The sequence below is a fragment of the Dermacentor silvarum genome, chromosome 6 (assembly GCF_013339745.2).
Source record: "Dermacentor silvarum isolate Dsil-2018 chromosome 6, BIME_Dsil_1.4, whole genome shotgun sequence".
Lineage (NCBI taxonomy): Eukaryota > Metazoa > Arthropoda > Arachnida > Ixodida > Ixodidae > Dermacentor > Dermacentor silvarum.
In genome coordinates, this window is record NC_051159.1 from 61,668,766 (window position 1) to 61,676,878 (window position 8,113).

Sequence of the window (8,113 nt, forward strand, 5' to 3'; positions counted from 1 at the left end):
GGCCGGATTGAGAGCTGCACTCAAGGTGGCCTTAATAGCACTAGTGTGGCCTTCTGCGGGTGTACAATGCGCTGAAGATGTGGCAGGCGAAACACTGACGACACATACCGGCGCAGCGTCGGCGAGCTTGGCGACAGTAGACCCTTTCGGCAGTAGTTAGTGGCTCAGGAGTCGTATTAAAGGCTGTGAGGCTGGCATAGCCACTCGAGAACCGGACCAAGCTAGAAGCGATCACGAGTCCTCGAGAAATGCAGCGCTGAGAAGGTACAACCACTGCGTCTCCGTCGACAATGTCTGTTGACTCAAGGGTAAGAACACGTTCTTCGTCTGGTTGGATAATAAAATCCGCTGCTGCAATGAGGTTGGGACACGGGGAATCGAAAACTGGATAAGTCTCGGTGTCGCTGATGTGGATGCTTGGGTCGCCGCACGAAATTAGTGCAGAAGCAGCGGACAGGAAGTCCTATCCTAATATCATCTGATGAGCGCACGTCGAAAGCACTGCAAGTTGCACATGATGACGAATACCGTCTATCAGGACGCGAGCTGTGCACTGTCCTGTAGGAAAGAGGGGAACGTCATTGGCACCACATAGGACCGGACCAACATACGGCGTTTGCACTTTTCGCAGACGGAAGCACAGTTCACGATGTATAACAGAAATAGCGGCTCCAGTATCTACAAGGGCGTCGACGGAAGCACCTTCCACACAAACTGAGAGCAAATTGGCGGGGCGAGCAGGAGGAATTCGGACAGTCCGATACGATGCAGTTTCTCCTCCGAAAACTGCAGCCTCTAGTTTTCCGAACGGGTGTCCACAACATGGGAAGCAGCACGCAAGGGCGATGAGGAACGGCGATAAGGTGAAGGAGAGCGACCAGAAGAGGTTGTGGACGGTCCGGGAACGTAGAAATCTAGCCCTGGTATCCTTTCTCGCTCAAAGGTGTCATAGCCTCGCCTTTCACATGGGTGACGCCCGGGACCGTAGGAGTCAAACCTAGGTGCGCTGTCTCGCTCAAAGGTAGCATAGCCGCGCCTTTCATCTTGCTGACGCCGATGGCAGAAGCGACAAATGTGGCCGCGAATACCGCAGTAGAAACAAACAGGGTGCGACGACCGCCACGGAGAGTAGTACGGCTATGCAGGAGTATTCGCTGCCAGCGAAGCTAGGGGGTCGCAGTAAGCTTCGGCAGGTGGAGACTGAACGGTCGAGGGAGGCCGGGAGGCAATTTCGGCATAACTTGGCGGACGAAATGGTGCAGTAGACTTGTCCATTTGGACGTTTGTCATCGACGCCAGTTCGTCCTTGATGAGGTCACGCAGTCCAGGAGGAGCGGGGCGAACGGTTGCAAGCGTCGTAGGTCCAGAAAGATGGCCGTGGAGTTCCTCCCTGATGAGAGTGCGTATCAGAGCTCGCAGCTCAGCATCACGGTTGAGATGAGGGTCGGTAGAGGCGCGTAGCAGGCGAATAGACTGGAGCGTGTCTAGACGCTGGCAGGCCGTGATAATATCCCCAACGCAGTTTGGGTTCTGCATGACGCGAGCATTAAAGGCGACCGTGTTGATGCCCTTCAGTATGTGGCGAACGCGATCAGCTTCCGCCATGTCACTCTGTGCGCGGCGGCAGAGAGCGAAGACGTCCTCAATGTAGGGCGTATAGGACTCGTCCTGCTCTTGTATGCGCGTTGCCAGCTTCTGTTTCGCGACTTCGGAGCGTCCAGAGGACATGCCGAATATCTGGCGAAATTGCTGGGTGAATGATGGCCAGTCCGAAAAGTCACTATCGTGGTTAAAAAACCATGTCTTCGCAACTTCGGTTAAGTAAAAAGCGACATACCGCAATTTGTGCGTGTCATCCCAATGATTGGCGTCGCTGGCTCTGTTGTAGTGATCGAGCCAATCTTCGACGTCGTCGTTGCGGAGGCCGGCAAAGACGGGAGGATCTCGGTGTGTGGTGTTCACCGTCCAAGTAGGCCCAGCGAGCTGAGCAGAGGTGGTAGCAGCACTGGTGGACTGGTTGGTATCTGCCATCACCGCGATAGGCGAGAGCAAACGACGACCGGATCGGAGCTCCAGGGAATCGGGAAAGTAAGAGGACGTGGGAATCGAAGCACTCTCCACCACTTGTGAGCCGTCGGCCGATGCGATGCCTTTATTTCCGAGCAGCCGCCCGAGTCAGAGACGAAGCACCGCACGAGACAAAAGATGATGATGAGTCGTATGTACAAATGACGACGACGATATGCACAAATAGCGCTCACACAAGATGATGAGTCCTATGTACAGATGACGACGACGATATGCACAAAATGCGCTCACACTATCTTATTTTTGCAGCCTTTACAAAGAAGGGTCAGGCTTCTCCTACCCTTATCTGTATATTTAGAGAGCAACTCTTAGGCGCTCGTTGCTGCGGCGAGCGTCGGCGTCGGCGTAACCCTGCGAATGCGCACTGCGAAGAATGAAAGAGCGAACGCGGAGCGCAGCGGGGGATGAAATATGCGAGGAGGAAAGCGGAGGATTGGAGATTGTTGTGGAAAGGGTGAAAAGTTGGGTTAAGTGCAACGCGATAACTGTCTCTCAATAGGAGGAGGAGGGTGCAGACTTACCATGAGGCGGAAAGCGGAGGAGGGTATGGCGAAAGCTTGAGAAGAAAAGCGTAGTGCGGCGACTATGGCTGCGAGATGGCGCCAGAGTACCGCGCGTCGTCTGGGATGTCTGTCTGCGGCGGCTACTGTGAATCCCATCCACGCGTCACCCGCACGCTGGCTCTCGCTATCTCCTGATTAGCGAAGTAGTCGCGCCACACTTCACTCCATTCGCAACGTGCCGCACGAGACAGATTGTCCATGCCAGCCGATATATATCGCGACATGAAAACATTGTACAGAGCTGCGTTCAAATGTCGCATTAGGGAATATCGTAGTCGTCGGTGATTTCTTTTTTATTCGTTTTCTTAATTGAGTCAATTTGTTTTCGTATATAAAGAGGTTTAGCAACGGGTAGGACTCGTCCACGCTGTGCAATTAGAACGCTTTCGTGAAAATACCCTATAATTAAGGGCAGGCACCTTCTGCATGTTCATTAACGATCTATTTCCGACTTCCATTTTTGTTTTCTTGGCATCGAGGGAAATGTTCTGGCTGATCAAATGGCCACATCAACTATATCGCGAGGCCTTAACCCTACCGCTTCTATCGCTGCCACAGATCTCAAGCCCTACTTGAGAAAGAAACTTCGAAGCAACTGGCAGCGCTTGTGGGATGCCGAAACGAACAATAAGCTCTACTTAGTTAAGCCACAGATTGGCCCGTGGCATCCTGTTACGAAAATACGAAGAACTAATGTCCTATTCTCTCGTCTGAGAATAGGACATACATATGACACCCACAATTTTCTCTTAACTGGAAATGACCCGCCAACCTGTGGTAGATGTGGAGAGAGGCTTACCGTGCTACACGTGCTCGTGGAGTGCAGAGAAGCCGAAAGAGAGAGAAAACGACACTTCCCTTTAGCGTACCAGTACCGTCTCCCTCTCCACCCTGCTATGTTTCTTGGCGACGAACCTCTGTTTAGCACTAAAGCTGTTCTGGATTTTCTGAGCGATGTTGTACTGCATGTTATTTGCCCAATAGTTTCGTAGCGCGTCCTCTCTTCAGAGGATGTCACCGCGACAGTAGTTTTGAATATCACGCGCCTCCAGGCCCTTACGTTTTCAAAGGGTCTGTCAAGGCAGTAGTGCTTTTTAAAAAGATTTATCTGTGATATATTTTCGCCTATCGTCATTATCTTGCAATCTGTTCTTTCGTGATCATAGTGCACCTCATTAGCCATAATTTTATTACATATACATTTTACGCATTTTACAGCGATTGTTTTTAGGCCCTTTTACAGTCACTACACATCTACCTTTCGCAATTCATTGCTCCATTGTCAACTCATGAACACTGGCCTGGCGCTCTTTGGCCATATCTGGCCCTTGCGCCATTAAACACCATACATCATCATCATCTTCGTCGCTTAGTGGCGGATTCCCTTGATAAACGGCGCTGCCTGAGCTGATGATGTGAGCCCGTCGGAAAGCATGGTCTTTGACATGTAATGTCATTTGCAAAATACAGACAGATCGCTAATACTTTGAACGTATTTAATCTCATTACTGTATGAACGAATTCCCTCCTGCCTGGGCCACATGTTGGCCTGCAGTATTCTGTAAAAAAAATAATAATAACTCCAACTAGGCGAGGCCGCTTTTCTTTTCGCGTCGTGGCAGCTGACTTTCCGGACGTCGGCGCGCATTTCTTCACCCCGCTGTTGGAGGCCCACCGACTGATGACGCTGCGATTCTTCCGAAACGACACGCTGAACTTCACGGTGGGTGTGGCCAACGCCTTCTACGACAAAGATCTGAACACGGTGGACATCAGGACCGGCCTCGTGCAGCCGCCGTTTTTCTTCACCCTTGGGGCGGCCGCCCTCAACTACGGAGGACTCGGTCAAGTACGCAGTTGCACAGATGGAAGCGACCGAAACAGTGAAAGAACAGTGAACACCAACAGAGTTGATGTTCATGAATACCTACGCAGATAACGACGTTACACATCTTTCACCATAGCCGTTTCAGATAACTGGCAGCAGAGCTACGAATGTCCTGTCTATAGCCGTGCTTCGAGCACTGACTGCTTTTCATACCGCGGCTCACACGCGTTGTCGAAAGGAATAAACCGTAAGGTTAATGACTTTTAAGGCGAAAGCCTTATATGTCTCTTTTTGAGCTGACCTTGTAGAAGTGGAGCCAAAATTCGGACAAAAAATCGGTAAAAAATGTGTACAAAAATTGTTAACTCAATAAGATCATTACAAACCCCATAACATTATAAATCAGTCGATAGATAATTATATGAGGAATATAAAGCATCGATAAATGATCATCATAGTCATTACAATAATTATGGTAATTAGCATGACAAAGCGAAAAACATGGGTCGAAAAATTTGAAATGCCGCCAAGAACCGAGAATTAATTATAGTAATGGGTAATGATGGTAATTATAATGATAAAAATGGCTATAAAAAGGTGAATGAGGTGAATTGAGGGTGATTTGATGGTGGATTAAAGGGGGTTAATTAGTTAGGTGGTAGAATTCAAACGAAAGGTCATGATGACATAGGGTGAGCTAAGATGTAAATGAGAGTGAATTAAGAGTGAATGAAGGGGAATCAAGTGGTGATAGGGTGTCAAGGGTGATGAAAATCGGAAATTTGGAGTAATGAACCAAACCAAGTGTAATGGTAGCAAAACCGAGATGATAGAGTGAATAATGGTGAACCAAACAGTGATAGGGTGAATGAAGAGTCAATCAAGTGTGAATTAATAGTGAATCAAGGGGTCATGGAGTGGGGGAGTGACTTGCTAAAATATATGTGAGATTTGAGGGTCCAAGTGAGAGTGGCTCAGCAAAATAAAGGGCTGAGTCACGGTTTGAGCTTGGTGAATCATTGGAAGGGTGACTTACAAAAAAAGCATGATGACTTGCCAAAGTTACTGTAAATTGTGCTTTCAGACTGACGATGACTCAGCAAAAAAGTGCTGAGTCACGGTCCGAGTTTGGTAAATTAAGGATGACATGCAAAATTGACTTTCCAAATATGGGCTCGGAGTGAAGATGACTCAGCAAAAAGGTATTCGTCGTGTCATTGAGTCAGCGGCGCTCGGGCTTTCGCCTTCAAGTCGTTATAGTTGTAGCATAAGGGACCCCTACTAATTTTTTTACATAAAAGGCGGAATTGGTGATTACCGTGCAAGTTTCTGGATAAAAGATACCACAATTTAACTCACGTGCTTCGTTTTCAGTTTTTTTTGCCATGTAAGGAACGCCTCTGGTTCCTTGCGACGTAAATGAGCAATACAGAACTAGATGTGGGATTGCGTGCTGGCAGCCCTAGAATCACACATCAGAAATTGGCCTATCATAGCAAAGTAAGGCGTGCATAACACGGACTGGTTAAGCGCCGCTGTTCTTATTGGTGTGTATAGGCTACCCGTTAACTTTTGTATAGAGGTGTAACAGATACCACGAAGAAGATTGTTTTCACCTGCCGGTGTGATGTGGTGTTTTTGGCGTTGCGCTGCTAAGCTCGGAGGCCCGTGATCGAATCCCGACCGCGGCGGCAGCATTTCGATGGGGGTGAAATGCAAAAACGCCCGGGTACCATGCATTGGGTGCACGTTAAAGAAAGCCCAGACAGTCAATATCAATCCGGCGCCCCGATCTACGGCGTGCCTCATAATCATATTGTCACGAGTGGTACTAGACACCGGTAACTACAGTAGGCGAGCGTACGGCAAGACAACCATTTATTGAGGCGAACTTGTGCCCCGCATAACCAAAAACTTCATAACCATAAAATTTCTCAAGCTCGTGTTCGTAAAGTTTGAAAAAATTCGAGAAAAATCGTAAAATATTCTAGTACAGCAATAAAGAAATTGCATATGAAGGTACACGCGAGGTGTGTCCCCCCGTTATGGCAAGGCCGATGCCATTTGCTAATAATCTCCGGTGTATCATTGGTTGAAGAAATATCCGAGGACACCTAAGCACTTCTTATGAGTGCGAAAGCGTTAATGTCCACTTGAATGCGGCCGAAGGCAAATTTAGTTGCCGCTTTGGTGCTACAGACGCCGTACGCCGGCTTTTCGTTCAATGAGCCATATGGTGCTTTTACATCAAAATGAATCTTTTGGCATTCTCAATAGCCAACCTTTAAGCTGCCGTTTTATAGGGAGACTGGCATGCTGCCTGCCCGCTTGCAGCTCTTAATCTTTTTTAGTTGCACGAGCACCCAGTGACACTCTTGTTTCTTGCGCAGCAGCTTCCGGTTAGGGACGGACTTCCGGTTTGTCACAGAGGTGGGATAAAATTAAAAATAAATAATTAAAAAACAGGTAGATATTGATGGTTCTACTTATGGTTATGATAGATACGACATCAGAGCACAGGTTTAGCACAGTAAAGAGCTAAATAAGTTCCAGGTAAAAATTGAAACAATTAAAGAAAGTATAATTGCCGTACGCCAAAGCACAAAATCGCACACTTTAGATACCCGCCGCATCAGTACAGGTTCCCGTGAAACTCCAAGACCAGGAGTGACGTCATCAGTGACGTCACACTTGACCCACGGGTACCCGGCGGGTACCGTTCGCGACTGAACCGTGCGGTCAACTGAGGAGCTCAGTCAATTAGAAACAAATGCTTTAAGTTGTTTCGTGCACTATAGAACAATGTCAGTAATGGTACAAAGAAACAACACGTAACGAGTTTCAGTCAGGGTGTCATGTTTGTTGAAGGAGATAAATGTGCTGCTACCTATAAAGCACATAACATTTTCAAGATGTGTTACGTAACGTATGAACGCTGGTTGCCCATAGGATGAACCTTTAGTAGTAGTAGTAATCGATTGCTTGATGAGTGGGATTGATTGTTATAGTGTATTTTTGTTTTTATGCCCAGCGAAAAATGCGAGAAAAATCATTTTATAAAATGAAATTCTGTCTTTTTATTAGGCTCTTGCGGGCCTACTTGCGAGAAGTCACAGAACCATACTGGTCGTGTGTACACAAACGCGTGGTCTGACCATGACATGCGCAGATCGTTGGTCACGAGCTCATGCACGGCTACGACGTGGCCGCCATACTCGTGGACCCCATTAACGGAACCAATCTCAACGCCAACACCACATCGATGTTACAGTACACAAAGAGAGTGTACTGCCTGCGTGAGACCTACATTAAGGTAAATACCACTGTGGTGACTCTCTGTGGCTGTATAGCGCACATCGAAATGGAATTCATAAATTTATTTATTTATTAATAAATACAGGCCTTCAGGAGGGCATTGGGTAAGGGGCGGACTACAGTTACATCAACGCAAACCAAGTGTTATTAAAGAAAAAGCGAGAAACATAAATGCAGCAAAAGCTTTATTCGAACGACGGAACTACACGCAACATCAAAAGAGTCGATAAAAAACTTTTATTAAAATGAAAACTAAAAACGCCGCATATGCACGAAGTGAATGATGAGAAGGGGGCGACGCACCGGGGGACCATTCGGG